The sequence below is a fragment of the Chionomys nivalis genome, chromosome 8 (genome assembly GCF_950005125.1).
Source record: "Chionomys nivalis chromosome 8, mChiNiv1.1, whole genome shotgun sequence".
In the NCBI taxonomy this organism is placed as follows: domain Eukaryota; kingdom Metazoa; phylum Chordata; class Mammalia; order Rodentia; family Cricetidae; genus Chionomys; species Chionomys nivalis.
The window spans coordinates 293,652-308,852 of record NC_080093.1 but is presented as its reverse complement, the minus strand read 5'-3'; the positions used below and the strand labels follow the sequence as shown (position 1 = coordinate 308,852).

Genomic DNA, 15,201 nt, shown 5'->3' with positions numbered 1-15,201 from the left:
CAAGGCAGTTTCTTTATTCATTAACCAATAAAAGCAACACATAGACAGAAGGACCTCTCACACCTTAACTTTCTTGTGGTCAGCCCACCTTTATGTTGGATTTAGCAGATCCCGCCTGGCTCCTGGCAGTGAAGGTTAGGTGGTGATAGGGTGAGGGATGTGTGACACACTTCAGAAAGCAGTCAGCGAGAACTGGGGAGATAGCACAGCTTGTAAAAATGTTTGTTGCACAAGCGTAAGGACTTGAGTTCATCCCAGAACCCATGTATAAAAGCTGGGTGTGATGGTACACGTATAGTCCCAGCATCAGAAAGGCAGACACAGGCAGATAGATCCCTGGGGCACTCTGATCAGACAACCTTAGTTTCTTAGAGATTTATGGATGCTGGGGTATTATGTTACCTGTTCTTGTCAGGGAATGTCTATTTCTAGCAGTGGAATCTCTGTTTAGCATTAGTTTTAGATTAATGATACGAATGTTCTTTCCTTCACATTACTTTTGTCCTAGAATAGTGGTTCTCAACCTTCCTAATGCTATGACCCCTTAATACAGTTTCTTATGTTGTGGTGACCCCCAACCATAAAATTATTTTGTTGTTACTTCATAACTGTAATTTTGCTACTGTTATTGTAATGCAAATACCTGATATGCAGATGGTCTTAGGTGATCCTTGAGAAAGGGTTGTTTGACCCTGGGATTGTGACCCACAGTTTGAGAACCACTGCCTTAGAAATACCTGGTTTATGAGAAAACAAAATGTCAGCCACCCAGTCAAGAACAGTATTAGGTTGGAAAACGGAGATAGGAATCACTTGTTTTCACTGAGGGTGGATCCCTGAGGCCAGGAAGCAGGGTTGACCAATCCCCTAACTTTCTGAGGAGCTGGGAGGGCAGAATGATCCTTTGTTTAGCCGTGGACTGAGATTGTCTTGCATGGTCATGGGACTTTTTTGAAGAGGGAGCTATTGAGCAGAGTAGAATAATACGTTACTAGTTGGGGAGGAGAGGGTTTGTTTGTCTAACACTTCCACATTGCTGTTCATCACTGAAGGAAGTCAAGGAGATAAACTCAAACAGTGATGGATCCTGGAGGTAAGAGCTGATGCAGAGGCCATGGAGGGGTGCGGTTTATTGGCTTGATTCCCCCCTTGCTCAGCCTGCTTTGTTATAGAACCACCAGCCCAGGATTGGCACCACCTGGGCTGGGCCCTTCCGCATTGATCACTAATTGAGAAAATGTCTTACAGCTGTTTCTCATGGAAGCACCTTCTCAACTGAGGCTCCTTCCTCTCTGACGAATCTAGCTTGTGTAAAGTGGACACACAAAACCAACCAGTACAGTATTTATTAAACAACACTATCTGCCAGACCCAAGTTATGTACTGTAGATATGTTAGGGAACATTCCAGCTTCCAGTTAGTAATCTGCATGATGGGAAGATATAAAACAACCATTTGTCTTTGCAGAGTCTGTGGGTTGGGAGTTCAAACATATAGTCCAAATATTTAATTTTCCCTACATAGTGTTTGAAATCTCAGTTTTAAGATTTTATAGCCAAAAACTGAAAGTTTAATTGACTTGCATGTCTGATTGTTGGTAGACCTTCTATATTTTGACATGTGTCCTAGGGTTCCGCTACAACATGGTTGTTGATTACAAAGGAGCATTCCAAGAGACAAAAACTAGACCTGCTTTGTGGCCTAGCCTCTGACGTCACAGGAATCACATTTACCATGTTCTGTTAGTTGGAGTAGTGATGAACCCCTAGTCAGATCCAAAAGGAGGGGACATCCCTTCTTAAAGTATATATGTGTGTGTGTGTGTGTGTGTGTCTGTGTGTGTAAGAGAGGGTTAGAGATGGATCAATGGTTAAGAGTGAATAATGTTTCAGAGGATCCAATTTTGATTCCTGGCACCCATGTCAGGTGGTTCTTAACAACCAGTTACTCCAGTTCCGGGTGATCTAACACTTTCTCTGGCCTTCAGTGGTGCTGTATTCATGTGTACATATCCGTGCAGACAGACAGACACACAAATGAAAAAATTAAAAGAAATGTTAGAGAGACTTGAAAAACTGAGAAAGTATTAATAAAGAACAAAGTGTATTTGAATAAAAATAACTCAATTTTCCAAAATGAAAATTTAACAAATTGAAGTAAAAACATGTTAAATAGCAGATTTATATTAGTATATGAAAAAATTAGGAAAGTGTAAATTGTATTAAAATAAATAAACTAGAATGTGTTAGAATGCAGCTGAGATGTTTCAAAATAAAAATAACATGACAAATAGAATGACAAGTGAGGACTGGTAAGATGGCTCAGCAGGTTAAGGACCCCTACAAGTTATCCTTTAACCTTCACACATATGCTATGGCACCTGCACCCCTCTCCCCCTCAAAATAAATAACAAACAAATAAATAAAAGTTAGAAAGTATGGAACTTCTGGTCAGGTCTACAGCAGAGCCTGTAGGGATATTTACCTTCTCATACAGAAACTCTTCTGAAGGTTGACAAAAGGTTACTTTACCAAAATTTTCTCTGCCAAGCTTCTCTTAAGTCACCTACAAATGCTGAGCTATCTGGTGGGTTCCTCACTGTCAGAGAGGACAGCAAGCAACTATGCCCACCCAAGAATAGCATGTAGGTGAGGCCCAGGCTAGGGAAGGAAAAATTCCACATGACCAGTGAGGTATGAAGGGACCAGGGCCACCTAGAGCCTTCAGTCCATGTGGTAAAGTGATGCCAGACCCATCACCCTCTCACAGGTCAGAGACTAATCTAGAAGTGGTGTTTTCCCATTTTAAATGGCAGAGCAGGACTGGGTAAGACATAGTTATTTGACCATAAATACTGGTTAGCTCTGTTTATACTCCAAAGATAAATTGCCCAAAAGAAGACAGTGTGGTCTGTGTCCTGCTGTGGAAGCTATTGATTTATTTCCTGGGCATATTTCATTGAGCTGGAAATTAATTCAGTACAAGAGGACCTACGTCAAGTCTGCAGATTTGTCCCTTGGGAGTCAGAGGCTGAGATATCCATTATCAAGATATCTCACAACAGTGTCTGGCTGTGCAATTTGACACTTAAAGTCAGGGAGATACTTAGGGTGTGGCTACTAATCTTGCCTGCTTTGCTGGCTGCCTCTAAAATCCTTTAGCCTCAGGGAAGGCATCAGTTTGGATTCTTGTTGCCTTGGCCATACTGCAGAGATCTAAGTCCAGGTAACCATTAACCAACTGTGAGAATGGATGGGCAACACTAGATTTTGGATGAAGCACCAAGACCTTTGTCTGAGCCAGGCTGGACAGTGTCTGTTGATCAATCCTGGTCCTCTTGGGAAAGTTCGTCCAGCACACCCAGAGGAGAGGCCTCAGAGTAGTTCTTATTGAACACTGGGTATCACCACAGATGGCTCTTGTGATTATTTTTCATTATCAACTGCATTTAGAATCCTCTAGGAAACACAACTCTGAGCATGTCTGTGAGGATATTTCCAGAGAGGATGGAAGAGCTGCTCTGATTTGGGTAACACCATGCCATGTGCTGGGTCTCTGTAAGGACAGAGTTGAGTACCAGTGTTCATCTCTCTTTGCTTCCTGACTATAGATGCAATGTGACCAGCTGCCTCATTTGTCCATTTTCATATTTTTGGACTACATCTCTTCTTAAACTCTGAACCCAGATATACCTGTTTTTTTCTTAGTTGTATTTTATTTGTTTCTTCTAAGTTTTTATGGATCCTTTTAAATGTATGTAAGTCATAAAGCATTAGCAAAAACTTCTTTTTTTTTTTTGGTTTTTCGAGACAGGGTTTCTCTGTGGTTTTGGAGCCTGTCCTGGAACTAGCTCTGTAGACCAGGCTGGTCTCGAACTCACAGAGATCCGCCTGCCTCTGCCTCCCAAGTGCTGGGATTAAAGGCGTGCGCCACTACCGCCCGGCTAGCAAAAACTTCTGCTTGCAGAACGGTCCTCTTGTCTGCCCATGCTCTTCCTTCTCATGTTTTTCCAACTGTAGACCAAATCATAGATGATGTTCCCTTTTCTGGTCACATAACTCTTAGTTTAATGAGCAGACTCAGACAGCCTGACTCCTTAGACACTTCAAAGAACCTTGAGTTTTACCTGCAGAAGCAAAGTTTTTCATTCACAGGGACGAAACACGTGTCTTAGGGGGAAGCTCCAGTCCCTACCATATATAGGTAAAACAAGTGGCAGTTGCAATCACTGTTTTGATCTGGGCTGTCAAATTTTCTCCAGTTATTCAGGCATATAGTTGGAGATTCTATAGCTACAACCAGCTATGCGGTCGGAAATATGTTGCTTTTATTTATTTGTGAAGACAGATTCTTACTATGTAACACTGTCTAACCTAGAAATTGCTATATGCACTAGGGTGACTTGGACTTGGCAGTGATCCTCCTGCCTCTGCTTTTCAAATGGTTAAGATTATAGGCATGCACCACTATGCCTGGCTCTTTAAATGACTTTTATCAAGGAAAACTAGTACTGTCTTGGATACTTTTTCCCAAGAATTGATTATTTTCCCTTATTGTACAAAGGACCTCTTTGTAATCAGTTTTCTTTGGGCCATTAGCTCATAAAAAACAACATGGAGACTTATTATTATGAAAGCTTTGCTTGTAGCTTAAGCTTATCCCACTAGCTCTTATAAATTAAATTAACCCATTTATATTAATCTATTTCTCCTCATGACTTTTTACCTCTTTTCCATCTTGCACATTCTGTTTTCCCTCTGTGTTGTCCACTGGCATCTCTCTTGGGCCTACATTCAGCTTCTCTTCTCTCTCTGCCCAGAAGTCCTGCCTAACCTCTTCCTGCCTAGCTATTGGCCGTTCATCTCTTTATTAAACCAATCAGAATGTGCTTTGGCAAAGACATATCTTCACAGTGTGCAAAAAGATTATTCCACAATACCTCTTGGTGTGGGTACCTATAGAACAGCGAGTCTCTAAGCCATGGTGGGTGAGGGCAGGGACAGTATTTTGAGGCCTTCCTTGAGCACACATATCTGACTGTGACTGACGTGCTGTGCTCATCTCAACATTTGACTGTTGTCATAGGAACAGTAGCCCATTCTCTTTCTTTAGATGTGGGCACAGGTCATTTTGCCTGGGGTACTGTTCTGACTTGTGACCTTGACCTTTTCTTTCATAAAACATTTATTTATTTATTTATTTATTTATTTATTTATTTATTTATTTATTTATTTTTGAGACAAGGTCTCACTATATAGCTCTGGCTGTCCTGGAACTTACTATATAGAACAGGCTGGGCTTGAACTCACAGAGATCTGCCTGTCTTTACCTCCTGAGAGCTGGGGTTAAAAACATATGCCGTTACTCCTGGCTCTTATTTATTTTATGTCTGTTTGAATTCTTGTTCTTGCAGTGTTATATAAAGAGGTCAGAGAACAACATGTGGAGTCAATTCCTTCTAGCCTATAGATTCTGGGAATCAAACTTGGGTCATCTGGCTTGGCAACAAATGCCTTTACTCACTGTGCCATCTTGCCAGCCCTGACCTTGTGATTTGACTGGCATGTTCTAGGTCTTAAGTGGGAACAAAGATTGAACTGTGACAACATCTTACCCAGCCTTCATGCTCCTCCCACGCAACCTAGCCAATTAGTCCCACGTCCCCCATTTGTCTGTCCCATGTGAAGTTGCACTAGCTCTTCCTCCACAGTTCTCTCAGGAAGTCGTGAGGGAGATAGCGTTAGCAAGCTCTGTTACAGACCTGGAAATAGGCCAAATGATTTACAGAGGTCATAACATTACTGTACGTGGTAGAGATAAGTCTCACAGCTCACTCTTGTCCATATACCATCATGTCAGTCTGCTGGGGCTGCTCCACCAAAATGCCATTTGCAGCTTAATCAACAGAAACTTACTGTCTAACAGCTCCAGAGATCGCAAGATCAACATCAGGGTGTCTTTAGGAATGGTTTCTGGTGAAGCCTTTTCCTGACTTACTGTATCCTCACATGACCTTCCTTCTGACTCCCATTGTTAATTCCTCTTCTTATAAGGACACAAGACCCATAGATTAGGGCCGCATCCTGATGACCTCAGATACTGTTAATCACCTCCCCAAAGTCTTGTCTCCCAATATTATATTGAGAGTTAAGGCTTTGATGGAAGGGACACAGTTTTAGTCCTTAACACATCCTGTGCCCTTTCACTGTTTTGGATGCTGTGATTGTACAAGGAGGTGTAATCAGAGAAGTTATTTAGAGAATTTTTTTTATAGGAGCCCACAGGTGGGACTGAGGTAATATAAGGCTTTCTGAAGGAGTTATGTGTGCATGCACACATACTAGGATGAGGATTGTGTCTACATTTAGGGGAATCTGGTTAATTTCAGGTCTGCTCCATCTGCTATCCACTAGTCAGTAACTCAGATGAACTGGAGCTGTTATTCCCAGAACTGACTTCTCCCCATGGATGGGGCAAGGAATCCTTGAGTCTCTGTCTAGCCTACCAAAGCTAATGTAGGTTGATGTACCCAACCATGTAGCACTTCTGTGACTTAGTGTGGAAGGGAATAGGATGCCAGCTGGACGGGGAAATCAAGGTCAGAAATTGAGGTGCCTTCCCTTAGTGATGTAATTCCATTTATGGCAGGTAGCTCTGACTGTTCTGACCCGGAGAATTATTTTATTATTTTATTTTACAAAGATGACCTGAGTTGGGACAACATCTCACCTGGAAATAAATTCATTTGTCATCTCCACCCAGTGTCTCCTCTTCTTCTCATCAGACTGGATAAGGATAATGGACAGGCTGAGAACATTTCAATTTCTTCAGTGTTCTGTGTAATGAAGGTGATGTTCCTGGGACAGAGTTTTTGGTTCATACAACATGAGGGATAGATTCAAGCTTTGCAAATCACAGTGGGTTAACCTGGCTAGCAACGGAAAGGAATGCTGTGGGAGACTGAGGGAAGTCTAAGGAGGGTAAGAGACTGAGATCTATCTTCTTATTCTTCAGACTTCAACCACCATCTATTCATCTACCCCTTCACTCTCAAAGACCTGTCATGTGCAGGACTTTTCTTTTAATCCTGGAGAAGGCAGCCATGAGAGCATAGGCCAGCACTCCACCCAAGTTCTAAGTTGAAGATGATAGGGAATTAATAAACAGTCAGACAGATTTCCCAAACCACCCATATTTAGTACCTCTGAGGAGGTCCCTTGTAAGTAAGTTGATCCTGGATGACCAGCTCAGCATTGTCCCCTGTGCCCTTGAGAACACAGCCAGGACGAGACAGTCTTGCACAATTCTGGCTTCTTGGGAAAACAAAATTAGGTTCTTAGAACCAAGGTATTTAATTTATGTTCTATACCCCAGAAGTAGTTCTGTTGACTTCAGAACCTCAAACTGTAACTCTCAAATGTCCTTCTAATGAAGATGGCCTAGGATAACTCCAGGAAGGAAGACTAAATAGTATTCTATAAGGAAAAAAATGTCTAGCATTTCTACCGTCTTGAGGTGAACAGTCTTCTGTGTAGTAGGAGGCTGCTTGTTCATCCCAGTCACCCAGAACCGAAATAACCACACAGACACTGTGTTAATTAAATCACTGCTTGGCCCACTAGCTCTAACTTCTTATTGGCTAACTCTTACATCTTAATTTAACCCATTTCCATTATTTTATATTTTACTATGAGGTTCGTGTCCTACCAGCAAGGTTCTGACATGTCTGTCTCTGGTGGTGGCTGTATGGCTTCTCTGAGTCCACTTCCTTTCTTCCAGCATTCAGTTTAGTTTTCCTTGCCTAGCTCTACTCTACCCTATCATGGGCTCAAGGCAGTTTATTAATCAGTGGTATTCACAGCATACAGAGGGGAATCCCACATAACTTCTGTAGTCAGACTTTTTCTGTCTCACCTGCCAGCTCCCAAATAGCCACATGGAGACTTCTTATTAATTATGAAAGCTTGACCAATATCTTAGACATGTTTCTTTTCTTTTTTTTAAATTTTTAAAACAATCTTATTCTGTATACCAAACCCAGTTTCCTCTCCCTCTCGTCCTCCCACTCTTCCCACTTTCTTTCCACCCTACCCCACCCCAGTCCCCATCCACTCCTCAGAGAGGGTGAGGCCTTCCATGGGGGAATCAACAAAGTCTGTCACATCACTTGAGGCAGGACCAAAGCTCTTGTTTCTTTATCTTAGCCGAGTAAGGTATCCCTCCTTAGGGAATGGTCTCCAAAGAGCCAGTTCATGCCCTAGGGATAAATTCTAGTTCCATTGCTAGTGGTCCCATCAACTGCCCATGCCACACAACTGTCACCCTCATTCAGAGGGCCTAGTTTGGTCTTATACTGGTTCCTCAGCTGTCATTCCAGGGTTAGTGAGTGCCTACTAGCTTGAATCAGCTGTTTCTGTGGGGATTTCCACCATGGTCTTGACCCCTTTGCTTGTAATTTCTGGACTCTAGGAGTTTGGATCAGTGCTTAGCTGTGGATCTCTGCATTTGCATCCATCAGTTACTGGGTGAAGGTTCTATGATGTCAATTAATGTAGTCATCAGTCTGATTACAGGGGAGGAACCATTTAGGTACACTCTCTACTATTGCATAGATTCTTCTTTGTGGTTTCCTGGGAGTTTTTCTAGTGCCTGGTTTCTCACTAACCCCACAATGGTTCTCTCTTTCAAGATATCTCTTTCCTTGCTCTCCCTCTCTGTCCTTTACCCAATTCAATCTTCTGGATCCCTCATGTTCTCCTCTCCTTTCCACCTTTTCCCCTCTCCACTCACCTACCACTCTCCCCATTCCCTCCCATGCTGCTAATTTACTAAGGAGATCTTAGACTTGTTTCTAACTAACTCTTGTAACTTAAATTAACCCATTTCTATTAATTTACTTTCTGCCTCGCGATTTCATTACCTTTACTCTGTACTGCTTTCCTGCTTCCTCTGTCTCTGACTCCTTGTGACTCCACCCTTCTTCTTCCCAGCATTCTCTCTGCCCCCAAAACCCTGCCTAGCTATTGGCCATTCAGCTTTTTATTAAATCAATCATAGTGACACATATTCACATTATAAAAGAAGATTATTCCTCAACATTTCACATTTTTGTCTAAATAAGACAAAAAAGTGTATTTTTTTTTTTCATTTATTTTTTTTCTTTTTTGAGACTGAGTTTCTCTGTAGCTTTTGAGCCTGTCCTGGAACTTGGTCTCGTAGACCAGGCCGGCCTTGACCTCACAAAGATGCACCTGCCTCTGCCTCCTGAGTGCTGGGATTAAAGGTGTGTGCCACCACCACCCAGCTAGAAGGAAAGGTTTTAACTCTAGCAAAGTAAAACTGTAAACAATAAGAGCAATTATCAGGTGAGAATTACAATGTCCAATCCATTTGTATTTGGCATAAAGTGTTGTACCTAGTTTACTTTGTATCATAGCTAAGTAAAACTGCAGCTGTAACTGCTTAGTCTTCAACTCAGTCAAAGACCCCAGAGGGGATATATTATTACCTGAGTAAACAGGAAGTACAGTGCAAACCACTTCCACAACTAAAAGAAATAATAGAAACAACTGACTGCCTGGACAGTCACCTAAATTTCTTTTGCAATGTTGGAGCATCCATCTTTGGCCTACAGGCTTAGACTATCCAACAGACTTTTCTGTGAAACAGGAATTTTTGAAGGACTGTCCTACCTTATCTTGGCTAAGTTTGACAGTCACATACAGCATATTGTCAGCAGTTGAGGCAAGGATAATTTCTTGCCCAAATGCCTAGCCTTTGCCATAAAGAAAGAAAACTCCATATGGAGATTCTTCACTGCCTATTATCTTTTTTTTTTTAATTAATAAATTGGTGTGGCCAGGAGCAGATGTGTCTCACTGTCATGAATAGCCTTATGTTATTAAAACATTTTAAATACCATATTCTATAGGTCTTTGAAGTGTTTGTAGATTACCTACCTATCTAAAATATATCTCTGTATGACCTTGAAAATATACCTAACATGACTATAAGTTTGATAGTTATAGATGATTATTAACCTGTATTTATTATCCTAATAGTTTTAAAATACTAAAACTTTACAGATCTTTTAAAATGAGTTTCAAGGTATAATACCTTAAACAAGAATTAAAAACATATATACAGTGTAACAAAAATAACCTTAAATTTTGTGTCAATATAAAAAAATTCATGCCAATGTAAAATATTTGAGATTAGTGGTTGTGTCTATTGGGACACCTCTTTGTTGAGACAGGGTTTCTTTGTGTAGCCTTGGTTGTCCTGGAATTAGCTCTGTAAACCAGGCTGACCTCAAACTTACAGAGATATGCCTATCTCTGCCTTCCAAGTACTGGGATTAATGGCATGTGCTACCATGTCTGGCCAAATTGTATTTTTGATCAACCCAATTACTTTTTTCCCCCAGTTATCGTCCATGTTATGTCACCCTGGAGGATTGTTTTTAGGTTTTCCATCAGGTAAATATCCTTTTCAAGGCTGTCAAGAGGAAGAAAGGAGCAGAACTAGGGAGCAGTATCAGCTGTGAGGAAACTTATGGGGTCTAGACAATCATGAGATACGTGGGACTCTTCCAACAGAAAGAGGCAAGGAGAAGCATGTGTGGGGTTCTGCCTGCGTCTATTCAGTGTTTGTATAGCTTAGAAAGCTTTAGTCTAAAATAAGTGGTGTTTCGCAAGAAGTGGTACTGCATGCTGACAAATTGTGCTCTTTTACTGAGATAAAATTGAAAATGCATGAGGCATTTTACTTTCTTTGCCTCTGATAATTAAAGTGTCTATTTGGCTCCTTGCAGAGAAGGCCCTTGAAGATTTATATGAGACACCTATGTGGCATCCATTACTGGTGTCTAGACTGACAGAGTAGATCTACCTTGTGGTGTTCAAAGTGTCACGTCCCAGGGAGGAGGCTAGAATAGCCTCCAATGGGGTCTTTGTGCCAGGTGGGTGGGAGTCCTTGAGTGAAGATCTTGGAATTTTAAAGAAAGATTTATTTATTTGGGGGACCAGAGAAATGGCTCAGTTGTTAAGAGCTCTGGCTGCTCTTCCAGAGGACACAGGTTTGATTTCCAGTACACACACACACACACACACAAAAAAAAAATCTTATTTTTTAAAATAAAGATTTATTTATTTTTATTTTATGAGTATGGGATTTTTGCCTGTGTGCATGTAAGCACACTGTGTGTATGTCTGCTCCCTGCAAAGGCTAGAAGAGGGAGCTGTATCCCCCGGAACTGGAGTAGTTGTAAACCTCCGTGTGTGATGGGAGCCAAACCTGGATCCTTTGCAAGAGCAGTTAGTGCTTGTAACTGCTGAGCCATCTTTCCAGTCCCTTGTATTTTTTTCAAGTTTTAAAATTACATTTTATTTATGGTTTGGGGTTTGCATATGCCACTGTACAAGTTTAAGATCAGAGGGCCACTCGCAGCAGTCAGTTTTCTCCTACTGCATGGATCCTGGGGATCAGATTCAGGCTGTCAGAGTTGGTGGCAAGTATCTTTACACTCTGAGACATCCTGATTGCTTGGGGATCTTGAAGTTTTAATAAAGGATTTGCCTTTATTCACCCGATGCTCATATAGGAGGGACTGTTTTTCCTATAAGTCTGAACCCTAACCCTGGCCCAGCATAGGGAGAAATTTGGAATTACATGTATTAGCATGCAGCCATTTAATAGCTACGTTTGCATTGGGTTTCATTTCACCTAGGCTGGACTCAAACGTACTAGGTGTGTAGCAGAAGGTGATCCTGAGCTTTGATTTCCTATTTCTACTTCTCAAGTGCTGGAATTACAGGTGTGTACCATCATGCCGGTGTCGTGTGGTACTATGGATTGAATCCAGGGCCTCACACGTGTTAGATAAGCATCAATTCAGCTAGAACTTCCTCCTCACTTCTCCTCCTCCTTCTCCTCCATCTTTCTTTTTTTTTAAATGCAGGACTTCATACTGTACCCTAGCTGACCCGAAACTCACTATGTAATCCAGGCTGGCCTTGAACTCCTAGCAGTCTTCTTCCTCAGCCACACGATTGTCTGGCCCTGTATTATTAGACCTTAATCTGTTCATTTACTGGCTCAGCAAATGCTGTTGCTCATAGCTCCATGTCTGGCTGTGCTAGGTGTTTGGTTGTGTGAGAAGCGAGGTAGCCTAGTTCCCCTGCTGGCTCTGAGGTAGGCCAATCCTGTTTATATTTCTGTCTTAAAGACTCTCCTCCGTGTAGGTCCCAGCACAGGAATGTGCTGGGAAATGCAATTCCAATACCCCATTAAAACCAAACATTGACTTTGGGACACTGGGGACTTGAAGACTCCCCCTTTAAAGGAATACCAGATTTGTTTGGACAAAAGAAGTATAAACAGGATCCTGGTGAATAACTGTTCTTTGGGCTGCTACCGCTCTTTAATCAATCGTATATTGGTCATCTCATAAGAATGTAGACTGTTCCAGGCACTACAGGGAGAAGATAGTAAGACAGAGAGGGCTTTTAGCTTGGCTGATGAGCGAGGCTGCTTCTTGGGACAGTAGCCAAAGGCATCAGGCAAAATGTAAGTTACACAACCCTGTGTGGTTCATTCTGTAGAACTGAAGATTCAAGGAGGTGATGTCAGGTTCAGTTTTCCATAGCAAGACTGGAGAGGATCATCCCAATCATTCTCTTAGCTCGTCTAGACAGTACATGAAGGTGCTGTTTGACATTCCAAGAATGAGGGCTGAGGGGCAGACTGAATTTCATGCTAAGTCTCATTTCTTTGCACCAGGTTGAGAAAGAATCCCATTGGTGAAATGACTGCCCTGAATGCACAGGCTAAGACTGTCTGAGTTCAGTTGGGAATCATGTTGAGGAAAATCATGTTTAGGACTGAGAAATTGCCAACCCAGAGACATCAGGTCATTTGGTAAACCATCATTGCTTCCACCTTCCCAGGCATTCACTTCTCAAGCTTTTGGCTGTGTAGCTGTTAGCCTTACTATATGCTGGCCAGTGGCCCAGGAAGAAGTAGGGACACCTGGTCAGGGGTGTGGAGGATAGTTCAGTTAGCTTGTGGAGGCTGATATTTAGTTGGCTGCCCTCCACCACTTTCTGGCCTGGCCTTCCTGTAGTTTGTGTTATTAGCTCATTTCTCCTGGTGAAGCCAGTCTGGGCCCTGGAAAGGCAAAGTGGACCCAACTTTGGAAGAATCAGAGCCCCACCTGGCCTAAACTCTTCCCCAGTAGGCTTGCGTAGCCAAAAGGGTGTTGTCATATTAGAGCAACAGAAGTGCTTAGAAAAACATTATGCTCCAAGAAGTGCAGTAACCACCCTTGGCTCCACAGCCATCTGTTCCAGGGCTTAGAAAGCTGAGGCTCCTCAGCACCCAAGGTCATCAGAAAATATTACCTTGAAGCTCATGTTTACAGACGTAGGAGGAGGGCAACAGAATGAGCTTAAAGATCTCAGGGGTTCTGATGTCACATCACCAACAAGACAACCTCCCCTGTGGCACTATCAAAACAGTAAAGTTCATGGATGATGGACTCAGGGTCATATAAAGTCAGAGGTTGGACCAGAGGCAAAGTACAGTTTCCTGGTCCAGCTCTGTGCTCTTCAAAAAGCGTCAAGCCAGCTGGTCTCAGGTCCACTTCTCCTTGATCCTGGGGGCTCTGTGCCATTTTTTTTTTTTTGCATTGAGTTGAGAGTCCTGGGCATCCATTGGTGCCTGCCCTCAATGCACAGACTAAGGTTATCTGAGTCCCAGTAGCTCTGACTGGTACCTAGAGTCCAGCAAGCCACCTGGACCTCTTTCATTGCTGTTGAATAGGAGGCATATTAGTGACAATTAACCATCTGGAATGAACCTTATTTCCAGCAGATTGACCATGGAGGGGTGCAGAGGAAATGGCCTGAGATTTGGAAGTAGGATTGCTTCCTTCATTAGTTTGCTCATTCATTTTACGTATACACCTGTGCTGCTGTTTGGGCCGTGTACTGTTGAGGTGCACAGTATTGAGCCAGGTCTTATAGGAATATACTGTTGGTAAACTTTCACAAAACATTTATTCTGTCCCAGTGCTGATATTGTCTGCCTGGGTGTGGCCTGGGCATTGCAGTCTAAAACTATATAGGTCTGAATAGAAATTTCGTTTCAAGAAGAGAAAACAAACAAGTAAACAAACAAAAACAATAGAAAGAATGCCCCTGTACCTGGATGATGGTATCCCTAGGATGGTTGCAGCAGGGCCCCAGGGTAGAGAACAGCAGTCACCCTAAGCCACCCTGTCCTTGGTTGCTCTGTGGCAGCCCTGGTCCCAAATTGCTGGGAGGTTCTGCTTCAGGCTTGCAAAGTAAAATAGTTCTGAGCACTACAAGTTTCCCGCCTCTTGAGCAAACTTGGACAACTGACAGTCACAGATCTTTGCTTTGCAGGCTCTTCACTGATTTTTCAGCTGGAACTTTAGAAGTGTTGTTAACTTCCATCTGTGACAATTTTAACATTTATAAAAGTAGAAGCAAGCACAGGTCATGCATTTGTGTGTGTCCTACTTGCACCCAGCATTCCAAAGAGCCAGCACTGATGCACCAGGTGTCATGTCCTCTGAGTAGTTTGCAGAAATGAGGCTTTCAGTCACTGAGAAACTTTGCGGTAGAGGAAAGCAGTTCAAATCCAGTGCTTACAACCTCTCCTTTACAAACTGGCAAGAAAGAGAATCAGATTTGGAACTTGATTCTGTATCGAGCTCTTCTTAGAATTCTGGGCCCATCATCCCGAGCTGTTCCTCCCATTTCTCTCGCCCTACCTCTTAATTTACCAGCTCATTATCCCATTCCCACTGTGATGAAATATCTATATTCTCTGCTTTTCTATACTCTAAGAATGAGGAGGCGGTCGCTGCCTGGCTCTGGGTTTATGGTATTTTAAAGAGGCCCCAGTGTGAACGCTGTATCTCCACACTCTTGTCAGTATCAGCTCTAGTCCCTTCCTGGATTTCCAGGTACCTTCCTGATGTACTTGTATAGGCAGGCATTCTTCCTTCCCTCTGCCTGTTCGCACCTGCTCCAAAAGCTGTTGATCTTGACACATGGCTTGTCCAAGTGCCACCAACCCTGTAAAACTTGGGCTTTATATTTATGGTATTTTGGAGATATGTGCCAAGCACAGGCATTAGTAAAACTAGAGGCTGGAATGAGAGTCACAGGAAGA

The 15,201-nt window shown here is 42.5% G+C and overlaps 1 protein-coding gene and 1 non-coding gene across 5 annotated transcripts in view; one reads left to right on the top strand and one right to left on the bottom strand.

Moving 5' to 3' along the window:
• The window catches only part of Grk5 (G protein-coupled receptor kinase 5), a 270,216-nt gene that overhangs the window by 116,638 nt on the left and 138,377 nt on the right, over nt 1-15,201 (top strand). The window lies entirely within an intron of this gene.
• On the bottom strand, nt 4,196-4,324 carry LOC130880836 (small nucleolar RNA SNORA44). The gene has a single exon (XR_009057639.1). It is a non-coding gene; the product is annotated as a small nucleolar RNA SNORA44 (small nucleolar RNA).